Source organism: Myotis brandtii, unplaced genomic scaffold, assembly GCF_000412655.1.
Source record: "Myotis brandtii unplaced genomic scaffold, ASM41265v1 scaffold363, whole genome shotgun sequence".
Lineage (NCBI taxonomy): Eukaryota > Metazoa > Chordata > Mammalia > Chiroptera > Vespertilionidae > Myotis > Myotis brandtii.
In genome coordinates, this window is record NW_005363938.1 from 5,657,671 (window position 1) to 5,673,813 (window position 16,143).

The following is a 16,143-nucleotide window of genomic DNA, read 5'->3' on the forward strand; positions in this document are numbered from 1 at the left end:
ATGGGATTGCAGTGCTCTAGGTGAGGCTGGACTTGAGGGCTACGAAAGAGTACTTCTTCAAAGGCTGCTGTTCTACAGGTTCTTCTGCCTCCCACTGGAGAACAGGGGCCCTGATGATGTGAGGGTTAGCCTCTATTGGAAGACAGATTAGCCACCATGCAAGGGTGGAGATTAAAAGAGTTCCCGCAAGGCACCAACAGCCTGTTCCCTACAAAGTCCTCCCCCAAAGAGGACTTCTTTCCTCTCCCAGTGACCGGGAAGACAGCCATCCTACCCGGAGAAAATCCAGGAGAGTGCATTCTTTGTGGGGGTTGCTAGGGAGAGGGGACACGAAGGAATCCACAGAACTCTCTTGGATGGGCTAGAAGTTAACCTCCTCCATGGTAACCTCAGGTGTGTCCCACAGGCTGCAGGGTGTGGAGACAACCCAGAGTAGTGGCCTTCCTGAGACTTTGGGAGCTAAGAGCTTGTCCCAGTGACTTGCACCCTGGCTCCTTTGTCTGGATGGTCTTTGTCAGGCAGCTCAGGGTGTTGACTTCCCCCAGCCCCACCCCCAGTCCTGTCCACACCAGTGCCCTCCAGGGGCCCCATACCTGTCAGCATCCTCACCACAGGGGTTGTGATGTTCCTGGATGAAGACTCTGGAAGATCCTGGTCCCCCAGGCCTTGTGGCCCCAGTGGAAGGTGACCTCTGCAGGAAATGAGAGGGAGGACATCAACTCTCCCTCTGTGCTCTTAGCTAATAGACATAGCGGCCTATTCTGAGTGACTGGCAAATGGAGTTTGGCTCATTCTTGTTGCAAGAATGGGTGCCCCCCCCCCAGGCCACACAGGGATGATCAAGGAGGCATTCTGCCTGAGAGACAAGAAATACAGACCCTAACGCCCTTGGCCCCCAGAGAAGCTGTCACCCATCACTCCAGAAGCAGACAGGGCCCCCAAATAGGACCCAGCATGGGAACTATTAGCAGTGGCTTCCAGAATGTTGATCCCATGTGACCAATCTGTAAAAAAAACAAGGGAGGGGGGGTTGCCATGGCAACCCTTGCATTCCACCCAGAGTTTGCCAAGGCACACAAAAATAGGGAACATTTTCTTAAGGAACACTTGGGTTCTGCCTGATTGCAACCTGACTCCCTGCATCCACATCCTGCTGTGGGTAAATTACCCTTCAAACATCTCCTGGTTTCTCTGCCTTTTTCTTTTGTGCTTGAACCTGCCCTCCCATTTGCTCAGGAGAACAGGAGCTACCTGGGAGCCAGGTGGTATCCTCCCTACTCTCCCCCTCCTCCACCTCCCAGGGCCCAGAGCAAGGACCTCGCAATCTGGGTGAAAAGTCAGAAGTGTCATCTGGAAGGCAAAGCTATTTTAAGCCTCAATCGTCCAAAGCATCTGTTTGCTGGTTAAGAAACTCTCCCATGAGCCAGAAATGTGAACTGAAGTGAATGGAGGTTGACATGTGGTCTTGGGCAAGTCCAGTGGTTTGGGAAGACGCTGGGTGTTTCATTTGCAGAGAAGATGTGTCCTGCAAGTCTTCATTCTTGATACCTGCTCCTGTCTCAGGTTTCACAGGACAAATGGTCTCCTCCAGCGATTTCCAATCTTTTTCATCTCATGGCACGCATAAGCGAATTACAAAAATTCTGCAGCACACCAAAAAATGTATTTTTTGCTGATCTGACAAAAAAAATAGGTGTAATTTTGATTCATGCACACTGGACGGCTATTACGTTGGCTGTTGTCACTTTTTTATTTGACAATCTAAGGGAAAAGAGGTCAGTGCCCCTGACAGTTACGTAGTGCATGTTTTAAAATTTTTTGCGGCGCACCAGTGTGCCTCGGCACACCGATTGAAAATTGCTGGTCTGCTCTCTATAGTTAGCCAGCAGAACCTAATGAAAGATAGCAAGCACAGTTTGACAATAATGCCCCTCCCAACCTCCCATCCACGGAATCATAAAATGATATATCTAAGAACTGAGAGGAAGAAATTTATTTTATTCCAAATGCCTTCTCTAGGTTTAAGTCCAGACTCAGATCATAAATCAAAGAGACGTTTGCTCTTCACCAATAGCTAGAGCCTCCCTGGGACCATATGAAGGCATGACTAGGAGAGTACAGGTGTGACTGCACAGCTCGACCCCTTAGCTGGGCTGGCCCAGCCATGGTGGCCGGTGCTGTGGCACCCTGTTCTGTGGGGCCCTGGCTCTCTGGCCCTGTGGAAGCTGCTGAGCCCTGCTCCTCCCAGCTGGAGGTCTCGAATCATACTGGCTCATCTTACTGTACTATTTCTCCAAAGGCCCATAGGAATCATGTCACTCACCCTGCTCCACTGACATATAGAAGGTCCTGAACCCCACTGTAAAAAGGAGGTGCCCCTTTTTCTATAATGCCATGATAATGCAGATGGACTGAGCTTAAGCTTCTAGACTACGGTACATACCAGTTACATTATTGGAGACTGCAGGGCTGCCTTCCCGGCAGAATATCTGTCTGGAATGACCGCAGGTCAGAGTGTCACGTGGCCTCTTCAGCGACCTCTCAGGGCTAAAAGTCCGTAACCTAGAGGCCTTGCCATAGCCATCCTCCCTCACCACCTCATGGCTAAATGCCCCCAATAGGGGGGAAAATCCATCAGAAGTAGAAAAGAAACAGCAGCTAGGGTTTTCAATCTGAATTATTTAAAGTGATGGCAAAAGAGAGGAGGATTTGGGCTGCTTCTTACGGACCTGTCTCCACGACGATTTAAATGTCAGAACTGTTCAGCCTCACTCCATCCTTCCTTTGACTAAGTCACTCAGGGGACTGTCCTCAGTTAAGTGGCCTTGCCAGAAACACTGGATTTGGAGGAATAAGGTCAAGTACACAAACCATCCACGCATTTCTCTTAGTATCCTATGCTCATTGCTATTGCACACAGTCTTTTTTGCAGCTATGGTTTCTACTTCATATTGATTTGGGGCCCTTTTTATATGGTCTCAAAGGACATTATAACAATGCTCCGAAAGTCTTCAAGGTGAAATTAATTGGATTCAGTTGGCTTGAAATATAGCCACAGAGAATCAGGTTTTGCCAGTCCCACAAAACAGTTCTCTAAAACTGGAAAAGACTTATCCAGCCTCCTTCCCCTTACCCCTACCTTGGGTAGCTTGCGTAGCCCCCTGGGGATGCTGGCATAACCCTCACCCACCTCTTTTCCTTGAGCATGATGGGCGGATGCTTCTGACATTGTTAGAAGTTATTGTCCAAGTGAAAGGATGCAGAGGCTGGAACTTTCCGGTGGAGTAGAAGAGCAGAATAATTAGGAAGGAATACCCCAGGGAATGCAAAATCCAAGTGTGATGTTGCCCCAGGCCTGGACCTAAGAGAGAAAAAGACCGTTTTTAAGGGGCTGCAGAGGCTGGTCTCTGAATGTGTTCCCTGTCTATCAGGTCGGCTTTGGGAACACAGGGCATTGAGTGCCATGGGGCTGCTGCCATCAACCTGTTCCCAAGGACACGCACTGGGAATTTCAAGAGCGGGCTGGTAGCTCCTCTCTCCGTGGGGGATGCTGACAGTGGCCAAGGCCCAAATGCCTCTCCCAGGCTCTCTGTCTGGCCTTGGACCTGTTGAACTGAAGCCAGGAGAGCAGAGCATAGAACCAGGAGTGTGGGCAGCTCTCTCAGCTGGGAAGGGCACAGGAGGCAGGACCCCAGGTGCCCCTGCCACGGACCAGCTGGATAATTTTGAGTGACTTCCCTTCTTGGCCTCAGGTTTCTCATCTCTAAAGCAAGAGGAAAGGTAAACCAGATGACCCAGAAGAGCCCTCCCCGTGTGACTCGTTTGTCTGAAACAAGTCAAAATGAATGCCCATACTTGACAGGGCCTTATATCCCCTATGAATTACATTAGTGACTGAGTTCCTTTTTTTAACACAAGTGCCAAGAGGCCATTTGTAATAAAGTATCTCGTGTGGTGTCCATTGCCTATAGACGAAACAATGCAAATCGGCTTATAGCAAATGTGTTGCGGACAAGAGGTTTCATTTACTTCCTAGGGTCTGGCTGATTCAAGGGAGCATCAAGAATATGGCCTGGCTTAGCCAGTGTGAAAGATAAGAGGCTTTGATCACCTTACCACAGGTTACAGGAATCAGAAAACATGCAGAAGGGGGGGAAACAAAGCCAGATTCCAGGAAAAGGTGCTTGTTTCTCCATCTGAAAGCCCAAAGAAGCTACCGAATAAAGAGCACAACTTCCGGTCATTTCTCTCTTTCCCTTTTTTTTCTGGCCACTGGAATAGCAGTTCTTGTGTATGTGACTGTGGTTGGCAGTTATTTGTAACCCTGCAGAAGGGAGCTGTGTGACCTCTGGTGACTGTCAGGAATTAGGTGGACAGCCTAGGGAGACCAGCTGTCTGCGCTTGCCCTTTAGCTGGTTGGTGAAGGCGTCCACAGGTGCCTGCAGTAGGTGTGGCCCAAGCATGACGAGGGGGAGAGGGCAGGAGGAGAGTGGCTGCAGGAACCCCCAAAGTCTCCAGCCCTTCTGCCCATGACAACATGAACTCCTAGGTTTCAGTCCTTTTCTTTTTGTTTTTATTGCTGTTCTTCCCTGGAAAGACCTAGATTGGCCAGGAAAGGGCCCTTTCAGCTCCTGGTGGAAATGTACCCAAGCCCGTGTCTCTCAGCTCTCTCCGAGGAAAATCAAAGAATATTCTTTCTTACTGACCCAGAAATCAGGTTTCGGGGGTCTTTGAATGGCTTCTTAATGGGATTTGGTTTTCTCCTCCAATTCTGAATCCAGGAAGAGGCTATGTCGCCAAGGACTAACCAAAGACAATGCCCTTAGAGGGGAATCAGACCCGAAAACCTGGTCAGGGTGTAGGGTTGGCAAATGGTCATCTATTGGAGGTGGGGGATCACTGCGATCCAAGGGGTTGTCAGACCTGAGACATGAACCTTTTCTCAAATCACAGTAGCAACTGGCTGGATGCAAATCGGAGTGCAGCTGAGGACTGTTATAACCAGGACAGCTGGAGCCTGGCCGCTCTCGTGTCCAGACTGGGCCACGAAGACTGAAATCCTGGGTGACAATCTTCCCGTTTACCTCATTCTCGCTCCATCATTTTTTTTTTCATGTAGTATCGGTTGATGATTTCTGCTATTAAGCGATGAGAGAGTCCGCAGACCAGTCAAAAGAAAATCTTTATATAAAATGTAAATATTAATATAAATTAACTTGGCATGCAACTTACTGATCCAATGAAGCATATATTATTCATATGTTATCTCAGTGTATAAAGGACAACGGACTGCCATATTTACCAGATGTTTTCTCTAACCAAACCTGTCTGTAAATATATAATCTGTATAAAAAAGAGTCTAATTTACCATTATTTATGCAATAGAAAAAAAATAAAAGTTTTTTTTTTCTTTTGATGAGAGATTCAGTTCATGATATGTGGTGTGATTTGCAAATGGATCATGAATTTCATTCCTGCTGCCCCAATAGGGCAACCAGATCTATTGGGATGGTAGTTCAGCATCACGCCCTCCCGAGAAGGCAGCGAGAAAGCAGTCCATATCTGGTCCTGCGGTGGGTGGGGTTTTGGAGGGGAATGATTGACATAAGGGGAAATAAGCTGACTGTGGAGCATATAAGAAATATGAAACATCTGGCCAGGGAGGCACCCAAGCTAATGGTGTCATCCTTTTGGTATTCCATTTACCAAATTCTTCCCAACATTAGCATGCAGGCATTGCATGTTTTCCCTTAAGCTTTTGGAATTTATAATATTATTTGAGGTTCTTGGACAGAGGAAAAGATACTCATTCCTTTATATCAATATAGAAACAAGGGGCACCAAAAAGTTAAGTGATTTGATTAAGGGCACAAGCAGAGATCCTGCCCAAATTTGGACCAGAAATCTCCAAGCATCCTGAGGGCATGTCTTATTTCCTTTACTTTTCAGTGATGTTATCACACATTTTCCTAAATGTCTTGTACCTAAGTCAGAAACCCAAGTTTCCATGGAAGTAGCATCTCCCAGATTCTCCAAGAGTCCCCAATTTTAAGTGTTGCAATTCATACACCTTCTTAGGAGAAATTTATGAAGTAAAATCACTATGCATTTGTTATTGCTTAAAAATTCTAAAAATAGATTTCCAAATTCTGGGCATAAAGCACGTCTTTCTGTTACAGTGGAGCCCCTGGCAAATTCCAGCGAGATGATAACTTGTATTTTATTCTCTCTGATCTGGGTTTTAAGTTTTTTGTTTTTTTTAAAATTGTAAGTAAACATTTAGTCACGAATATTCATTCTCCTGGGAATGAATGGAGACACACTTACCAGAGCAGGAGTGTCTTGCAGGACAAAAAGCCCCTGGGGACTGACCACAGAACTCAAGGCTCTGACCCCTGACCACAGCCAGAGCAATTTAGAAGCCTGAAGTCTCCTTGCCCAATCACCCAGTCTTGGCCCAAACTCAATAATGTCCAAAGTAAAACAAAGCTTGCCCTTAACATGTGTATGGATCTTTGAATCCCAGTGGGATTTTTCCATAATGTTGCTGATAAGTGGATTTCAAAGGCTTTTCTTTCAGATCAATGTTTGTCTGTGGTCCAGCCATGTACACAATTAAGGAAGCTGTGTCTGTCTGTTTGCCAATTCTGGATGGGTCTACCGGTAGCATGTAGCTTGGCCTCGAGTGGCAAAGGACTGGTGCCTGGGCTGATATGAGCACCTGAAGCCATGTTTCCAGGCCTGGTTTAATTTCACCACAGTACACCTGGGCTTCCATCACGGGGCAATGGGCCAAGAGAAAGCAACTGTGCTCCAGCCTACCCTAGTCAGAGTCCCCAGTTCCTGCAGCATCACCCCCATGTGTAGGCCAGTGTGTGGCCAGGAGGCTTTTCTGGCTTGGGAGGTCTTCAGCAAGCAGTCCTGCAAGTGAGAACTTGCTCTCACTTCTGAGTTTCCTAGGACGAGGACGGAGGGAAGATGCAGGTGCCTCCTTGAAGAGGAGCTTCAGGGCTGTGCTAAGATGACATCCTGGCCCTGGCTGATGTGGCTCAGTTGGTTGAGCATCAAGCCGTGCACCAAAAGATTGCTGGTTCGATTCTGGGTCAGGACACATACCTGTGTTGAGGACTTGATCCCCAGTAAGGAGCATTCAGGAGACGACTGATCGATGTTTCCCTCTCACATCAATGTTTTTCTCCTCCCGTCCTCTCTAAAAATCAATAAAAATAGATATTTTTTAAAATGACATGCTGGCTTAGACTCTTTGGGGCTCATCACCCCACTCTGGCTCTCATAACCTTTGTCTTCTACTCTCTCCCTGTCTTTCCTCTCTGCTTTCAGGATAGCTGACCTTCGAAGACTTCCAGGGTAATGTTCTCAGCCCTGGCTGCACCTGGGAATGGCCTGGGGTGCTTTAAGAAAATGCCAAGTCCGGGCCCCGCCCCAGGTGTTCTGATTCCTGCTCTAGAATGTGGCCTGGGCAGCAGAGAGTTTCACTCGCAGCTGATTTCGATCAGAGTTAAGAATGAGAGCGGTCAGACCATCAAGCCTCAGAGGAAAGGTGGGTGTAAGGGGGAGAGATCAACCAAAGGACTTACATCAGCGGTTCTCAACCTGTGGGTCGCGACCCTTTTGGCGGTCGAATGGCCCTTTCACAGGGGTCACCTAAGACCATCCTGCATATCAGATATTTACATTACGATTCATAACAGTAGCAACATTACAGTTATGAAGTAGCAACGAAAATAATTTTATGGTTGGGTCACAACATGAGGAACTGTATTTAAAGGGCCAGAAGGTTGAGAACCACTGACTTACATGCAAGCATATAGGCCTAACCAATGGACACGGACAACAGGGGGGTGAGGGCATGAGTGGGGGGGATAGGGGGTAATGTGGGGATAAGGACACATATGTAATAACTTAATCAATAAAGAAATTAAAAAATAATAAAGATGAACAAAGGAAAATATATATATAATTTCCTAATTGCTACTATATGGAAATGCAAAAAAAAAAAAAAAATAGCGGTGAGTTGCTAGTCTTTCAGCTTGGGGTGATTTCCGGAGAAGCAGGCCTGCCCTCTTCGCAAATGGTTCTCAAAATGTAGCCCCTCAACTGGAGCCTAGGAACTTGTTAGAGAGACAAATTCTCTGGCCACACCCAGAAGTCAGCAACAAGCCCTCAAGAGTGAAAACCTCTGTCTCAGTGATGGACATCAAAATCAATACATAGTTATGATTATCATCGGAATCATCAGGTGCTTTATATATGGAAAGATGCCTGTGCCTCACCTCAGACCTATGGAATCAGAACCCCAGGGGAGAGAGGGCTGTGGGGCATTCGAGGAAGCCTGGGGACTATTCAGAAGGGAGGTCTGAACTTGAGTCAGCTCAGTAACCTGACGTGGTAGAGCTGGGACCAGCAGCCACTTCCTTCGGTGACCCCTCAGCAACGTTCCTCACTCCTAGATCTTAGGAGGTATTTCCTGGGCCTGGTCTCACATCCCCTCAGCACAGCAGCAGAGACCTCAGCTCGCCCTCCTTGGAAGGAGCCATTGGCTCATAACCTAGAGCAGTGATGGCGAACCTATGACATGCGTGTCAGAGGTGACACGCGAACTCATTTTTTTGGTTGATTTTTCTTTGTTAAATGGCAGTTAAATATATAAAATAAATATCAAAAATATAAGTCTTTGTTTTACTATGGTGGCAAATATAAAAAAATTTCTATATGTGACACGGGCACCAGAGAGAGTTAAGTTAGGGTTTTTCAAAGTGCTGACACGCCGAGCTCAAAAGGTTCGCCATCACTGCCCTAGAGGCTCTCAATGGACTTCCCTCCTGCCTTTCAACATCAAAGCCATGGCTGCCAGGCTGCTCCTAGGAAGCCAAGGAGTGGGAGTGGAGAAGGCAAAACACATGACACTGCCCCACACTTTTCCCTAAGGAGTAAAACTGCACACAGAGCCAGTGGACTGCATGGTGAATGAATTACAACTCAATAAAGCTATCCTAAAAGATGAGCACAAAAGTAGCCGTGAGAGAGAAAAGGAAGCAAGAGGGGCAGGTGCAGGGACGGCTCTGCGCCTCCTGTGTGAGTGTGTGTGAGCCTCAGGGTATGATCTGGGGCAGCTGGCAGAGTCCTGGCTTCTCCCAGTCGCATCTCAGAAGGAAGGCTGACCAGGCCTGGGTACACCCCCCGCAGGTGTCTCTGCTAGGGGCCTCCTCCAGCCCCAGCTCTCCCCTGCCTTTCAGAATGAAGAGGACTCAGCCGGATCCCCATGCATTTGAGGCTCTGTGGTCCAGGAACCACGTGGACTGGTTTCTTCATGGCCAGTGCCCCTCCAGTGCCAGCCCCCAGGCCTCCCCCAGCTCTCCCCTCTGACTGAGGATGACATGTCCATTTAGAGAAGAGCACTTGGAGGGTGGGGGCCGGAGGTGTCTGCAGTGCCATCATGTAAGGGAGGAAATGGCTTGTGCCGTGCGGCCCTGGGGCAAGCTATGTACAGACTCCAGCTTATCTGTGACCCTGGATGGACAAATGGCCTCAGCCCTGAGATTAAAACAAGCTTCTTCGCTACAGGACAACTCATCATTTGTGTTCCTAGTACCTAGCCTGGTGCCAAGCACATAGTAGGTGCTTAATAAATATTTGCTAAATAGATAAACAAACCAGGTTACTTCGCATTGCTTAGGTATCTACTTTCTCTGGCGGTGCAGGGTTCCTGCGCCCTCCCTTCTCTCTGCCACAGTCCTCCATCTGCATCCTCATGTCCCTGGTTCCCATTCCTTCGTCAAAACCAGGTACATCCCTAGTTTTGTTTTGTCTTGTGTTAGTTCCTCCAGCCTGTCCAGGAGTTCTTTATCCTCTCTGAAGAGCCAGTTTAGCCCCTGCAGCTTCCCCTTGAGGGTGCTCTCAGCTGGCAGCTGGTCTTCTTTGCCTGGAAGACAAGCCCATCACCCTCCCTGAGAGACACAGCATCAGTCCCCTTGGCTTGATCCAAGCTGGGATCTCAATGGCTTCCCAGCTGCCACACATTGCCCTGCTGGGCTGGGCTGGATGTGGTTCTGCCATCTGCTTTACACAGCTCCCTCCTTTCCTCTCTGCAGGTCTCCATCAACACCTGCTGACTGCCAGTGCCACCAGCAGCACCAGCCTTCATTAGATGGCTGGTGCCTTAGAAACTCATTCTAGTAACTAGCAAGTGTCTACCAGGTCCCCATGGGATACAGATAGAGACACGAACAAACCACCAGGAATTTGTAGGCTAGTAGACAGAACTGACGAATAAACCTGCAATTACAGTCCAGGGTCAGAAGCCCTATGGAAGAATTCACTACAGAAAATTATAGCAATATACCAATATACCAAAAATATAGCAAAGGAACATGGCTCATTTAAAAACATTTTATATCTATAATTATAAAATATTTCAAACACACACAAAATAATGTAACAGACACAGCATACCTATAATTCACATTTAGTAGATGTTAATATTATGACTGAGATCTGTCTACTATTCTCTCTCTCAGTAAATCCTTAGAGATACAGCTAATGCTCCATCCTAATTCTATCATGCTCCCTTCTTCTTCTGATGCAACCACTTTCTTAAAATTGATCATTTCCATTGATATTTTTGTAGGGGACTTCTTGGAGCAATAGGACAAAGAAGTTAGCCAGACAGAGGGGCACAGTGCATTCCAGGGCGAGGGATCAGTATATGCAAAGGCCCAGAGGCATGGCACACTCACCTGACAGACTAGTTAAGAAGACTTTATATTAATCCAGGGGAGATATATATAATAGTGGCCTAACCTCAAAACATGTGGGGTCAAGAAAAGAGGGTGGGGCCTAGAGAGCCTGAGGAAGGAGGGCCTGATGATTGATTTTCCATGTAGCTTGATGGGAAAGGAGGAGGGAAGAAAAAATATCTAGGTTTCTGGTTTGAGAAGGGGTGGAGAAGATGTTGGATTTAGTTAGAGTCATGCTTAATTTGAGATACCTTTAGAGTAACCAAGTAATATCAGATAGCAGATAGAGAGATCTGGCCTACAACCTTTGATGGAAAAAGGAAGGAAGGAAGGAAGGAAGGAAGGAAGGAAAGAAAGAAGGAAGGAAGTAAGGAAGGGAGGAAGGGAGGGAGGGTAGGTCGGGCTATTTGCCCCTATAAGATAGAGGAAAAGGCACCCAACTAGAGAAGTTTGTTTTCAAACCTTTTTTTGTATTGATTGATTGATTAAGGTATTACATATGTGTCCTTATCCCCCCATCACTGTCAAAATGGCTATTATCAACAATGACAAGTGCTGGCAAGGATGCGGAGAAAAAGGAACCCTCATGCACTGCTGGTGAGAATGCAGACTGGTGCAGCCACTGTGGAGAACAGTATGGAGTTTCCTCAAAAAACTAAAATGGAACTCCCATTTGACCCAGTGATCCCACTTCTAGGAAAATATCCCAAGAAACTAGAAACACCAATCAGAAAGGATATATGCACCCATATGTTCATAGCAGCACAATTTACAATAGCTAAGATTTGGAAACAGCCTAAGTGCCCAGCAGCAGATGAGTGGATTAAAACCTGTGTTTTCAAAACTTTCTCATCCATTTGTTTCTTCCTCCTCCCCTTGTGGCAAGGGCGAGAGCGTTAGCCTGTCCTGGACAAGTATCACTGTTCAAATGTTGGACATACCTGTACCCAGTGTTCAAGTAAATTGCTCACATGCCTTCGTTCTTTGGTGTCACATAGACCCAGCATCAGTCTGAGGAAATGATGGAGTTTCCTGCCTGTGGCAGGCTGGGAGGTGGGAATGAAATCCAAGCCATCTTTGAGAGGGTAAACAGGCTGGTTTCATGGAGATAGAATATGGTGCCTCAGTTGCCTGCATTGCAAGAAACCCTGCTGCTGGTTTTGCCACTGTTGCCTTTGTAGCCACTGACTAGAATACCACCCTAAGAGCCCTTCTCTGCTCAATTCCTATGAATGGTCGGCACAGACTTGTTTAAGCCCTCTTACAATGTGTGCACCTAAGTAGCTTGTCAATCACATTCTCAGCCATGATGCCACCACCCCTCCCCACACATTGCTTCATCTTGACCTTAGCTCAATTATTTAATAGATTCATTGCCAAACCTAGGCTTTCATAAATGATTTCCAGGAAATATGAGGGTTGAAATCAAGTTGAACTCATGTGGTTTTGCTCTTGAGTTTTCTCTGATTTCTGGAAGATCTTGCCGCTCAGGACTCCAGCAATCTCTGCTGGTTAGTTGTTTTGACTCCAGGAAGCTCCAAGGTAATCTATCCTATTAAACTCAAAGAGAATGTTGGCAAGGAAGAGTGTCAATATCAGCCCACACAAAAGGATAGTTTATCTTGCCTGAGAAGTATAAAATCAAATATCATGCGAGCCAATTTTCTTTGCTTGACTTTTAGAATAAAATATGCTTTGAACTCCTTTCCCAGAGGTTAAACAAAAAAAAGTTACATTTCTTTGGTTGAGTCATTTTGGCAAGACGACTATCCCTACCTTCTATCTGCAAGTTCGGAAACTTCAGAATTTTTATGAGAGTGTCTGAGTGTTGAGCCATTTCCCAAGTGTCCTTACTATAACTACATATCACCACATGGCACATATTAAAGGCCATGTGAATCCATTTCTACCCACTTGTCAGGATAAAAACCTTTAGTGTAAGAACTGATGTGATATATGAGACCTTCACAATACAACTTGATTATTGGAATGACTTCTGGCTTTATATGGCTGTTTCGTAGTTTCCAAATGTATTTTAGCTCAACTCTAAGAGATTTATATGCCTATAGAGATTAGTACCCAGCACTTCCTGACAAACTTCCTCTCAGCCACTCCACAAAGGAGAGACAGCTTTTCATGGGGAGCCATATTCTAGTTTCTTATCATGGTCATTTTCTCCATGCTTTTCCATACTTCATTGCTTATCTGTAGTATAAATGCCACTCAAGAAGTTAGAAGCATTGTTAAAAGATAATGCTTCATTTTCTCTCTTCCAAGTCTCTGTTAAAATAATCATGAAGATGTGAAAGTAGAGGGGAAAAAAATACAACACTGGAAACCAAAGATAAGAGTTTAGGGGGAAGTTTCTAAGAACCACAGAACCAATGAGACTGAAAATATTCAATGGATGATCAATTCACATTCTACCTTCTGAGCCACAATAACTCTGCAAACCACAAGTGATAGGGAGTCTATCGCCAGCTTACAGTACAACAGGCTATGCCTCACCTCTCTGACATCATAAGGGTCCCTTGTCTCCATTACTCCCCACAACGGCGGCTTCAGAGAGCCAGAAACTCTCCATCCTAGGCACAGTCACTATTTTCTCCTTGAATTTACCTGGGGAAAACAGACTAGGGCAGTGATGGCGAACCTTTTGAGCTCGGCGTGTCAGCATTTTGAAAAACCCTAACTTAACTCTGGTGCCGTGTCACATATAGAAATTTTTTGATATTTGCAACCATAGTAAAACAAAGACTTATATTTTTGATATTTATTTTATATATTTAAATGCCATTTAACAAAGAAAAATCAACCCAAAAAAATGAGTTCACGTGTCACCTCTTACACGCGTGTCATAGGTTCGCCATCACTGGACTAGGGCTTCGCAGCTGATTTATTATTAGAGACCACAAAGGCCAAAGCTAGTAGGATAATATATGTAAAGTGCTGAAAGAAAAAAAAACTATCAATCAAGAAAAATTTTATATCTAGAAAAATTAAAAACAGCATAAATATATTTTTATCTATGACTCCTATTTTCTATCTGATTTAAAATACAACTGTATAAAGCAAAATTTGTAATAATTGTAACAATAAACACACAAGATAATAAAGGTATAATTTGTAAAGAAAATAATAGTATGGGGAGACAAAAATATATAGGAGAAAAGTTATTGTAGATTATTGAAAATAACTTGGTATCAATCTGAACTAGTTTTATTTTTATACATTAAGATATTAATTGCAATTACCAGGGAAGCCACTAAGATAATAATTCAAAAATATAGTAAAACAAATGACAAGGGCATTAAAATGGTACACTGAAAAATTCACTACCTAACACAAAAGAAAATAGCCAGTAATGAAGACTGAGGAACAAAAAAGACATATAGAAAACAATTAGTAAAATGGCATAAGTTTTTCCTTATTGGTAATTCCCTTAAATGACCATAGAGATAACAGAAGAGAAATTTCAGTGTGTATAACAAGAAACACACACTTTGAAAAAATAGTTTAGAAAGTCACAAATAGAAGACTACATCCCTCAATGAGCAAGGTTTGGCAGTCCCTGAGGAGTGGGAGGATTAGATCTCCAGAGTTTCAACAACATAGTACTGTAAAATGTCCAGTTCTTAAATATATATATTACAAAGAAATAGGAAAGTTTGGCCCATTCACAGGGGAAAATATTGGGCAGAAACAATCCCTAAAGATTCCTAGATATTGGAAATATTAAAGATGTTAAATCAACTGACATAAGTATGTTCAATGAGCTACAAAAAAAGTAGGCAAAATACAAAAGGAAATTAGGAAAACAATGTATGAACAAATGAGAATCTGAAAAAGAGCATCCATATAAGCATCAATCAATGTATGCATAAATATGTGGAACAAAAAACCTCTCTCTCTCTCTTTCCCCTTCCTCTCCTCTCTCTCTCAAATCAATTTAAAATATTATAAAAAACCTATGGCTAATAGCATACTTAATGATGAAAGACTGAAAGCTTTCCAATATCAGGAATAAGACAAAGATGTACATTCTCACCATTTCTTATCAATATTGTAAGGAAATTATGGAAGAAAAAAAGTAACCGTTTGGAAAGGAAGAAGTAAAACTATCTCTAAATCTCCCATGTTCATTGATCAGAACACTTAATATTGTATAGTACAGAACTCCTCAAATTGTCTACAGATACAACACAATCCTTACAAAAATTCCATCTGGCTTCCCCCAACACCAGAAATTTACAAGCTGATCCTAACATTCATAAGGGACCCAAAAAGTAAAATATAAAAAAAAAAATAATCTTGAAAAAAATAGTTACAGAATTCACACATCCAAATTTCAAAGCTTACTATTAAGTTACAGTAAACACTACAGTGTGATACTTAATTAGTGATGGACATTTATAACAATGGAATAGAATTGAGAGTCCAGAAATAAACTCCAGATTTATGGTCATTTATTTTCCATGAGGATGCCAATAAACTTCAGTGGGAGAAAAAATAGTATTTCCAACAATGGTGCTGAGACAACTGAATATACACATGTGGAAGAATAAATTTGCACCCCTACCTCACACCACACAGAAAAATTAACTCAAAATGGATCAGGGATCTAAGTAGAAGATCTAAAATTATACCATTCTCAAAAGAGAATATAGGAGTAAATTTTTGTGATCTTGGGGTTGGTAATGCGTGGGATGCTGTATATATTCTTTGTCTTTAAAAGTAGGTGAGAGACCATACAATGGTCCATTTGACAATAAGAGGTAACCTGTACATTTATGTTCTGCAGACATTTTATATGCTTCTTAAATTTTACTATTTAAAAATTAAAAAGAATAAAAGTATAAGAAATCTATGTCACACCATTAAATATATTAATTTGAAATGGTTCATAGTCTTATTTGTAGAAGGTTAAATAGTAAATCTTCAGTGAGAAAATAATAGGAAAATATCTTCAGGATCTTGGAGTAGGTAGCAATTCCCTAAGTAGGACACAAAAAAGTACTAACCATAAGAAGAAAATTTGATTAATTGAAGTTGGTCAAAATATAAGCATCTGTTTATCAAAGGCACTATCAAGATAGTGAAAAGGCATGTCAGAGATGGAGAGCATATATTTGTAATACATATATCTGTAAATATATTACCAGAATATATTTTTAAAGACCATAAGAAAAACGCCCCAAAATTTAATGATTAAAACACCTAAACAGAATTTTGCAAGTGAGAATACTCTAATGGCCAGTAAGTAAATGAGAAAGCACTCAGTATCATTTCTGGTGGGGGTGTAAACTGACACAACCTCTTCAGACCTATTTGTTAAAATTAAACATACAAAGCGCGTGCGCGGAGCTGCGGACCGGCAGGCATGGCG

The 16,143-nt window shown here is 43.8% G+C and overlaps 1 pseudogene across 1 annotated transcript in view; it reads left to right on the plus strand.

Annotated features, from left to right (window-relative positions):
* LOC102244346 overlaps positions 1-16,143 on the plus strand; it is a 16,972-nt pseudogene continuing 829 nt past the window's right edge. Inside the window, exon 1 of the transcript XR_001363242.1 lies at positions 1-20. The product of XR_001363242.1 is annotated as a serine/threonine-protein phosphatase PGAM5, mitochondrial-like (transcript). The remainder of the gene's footprint in view (positions 21-16,143) is intronic.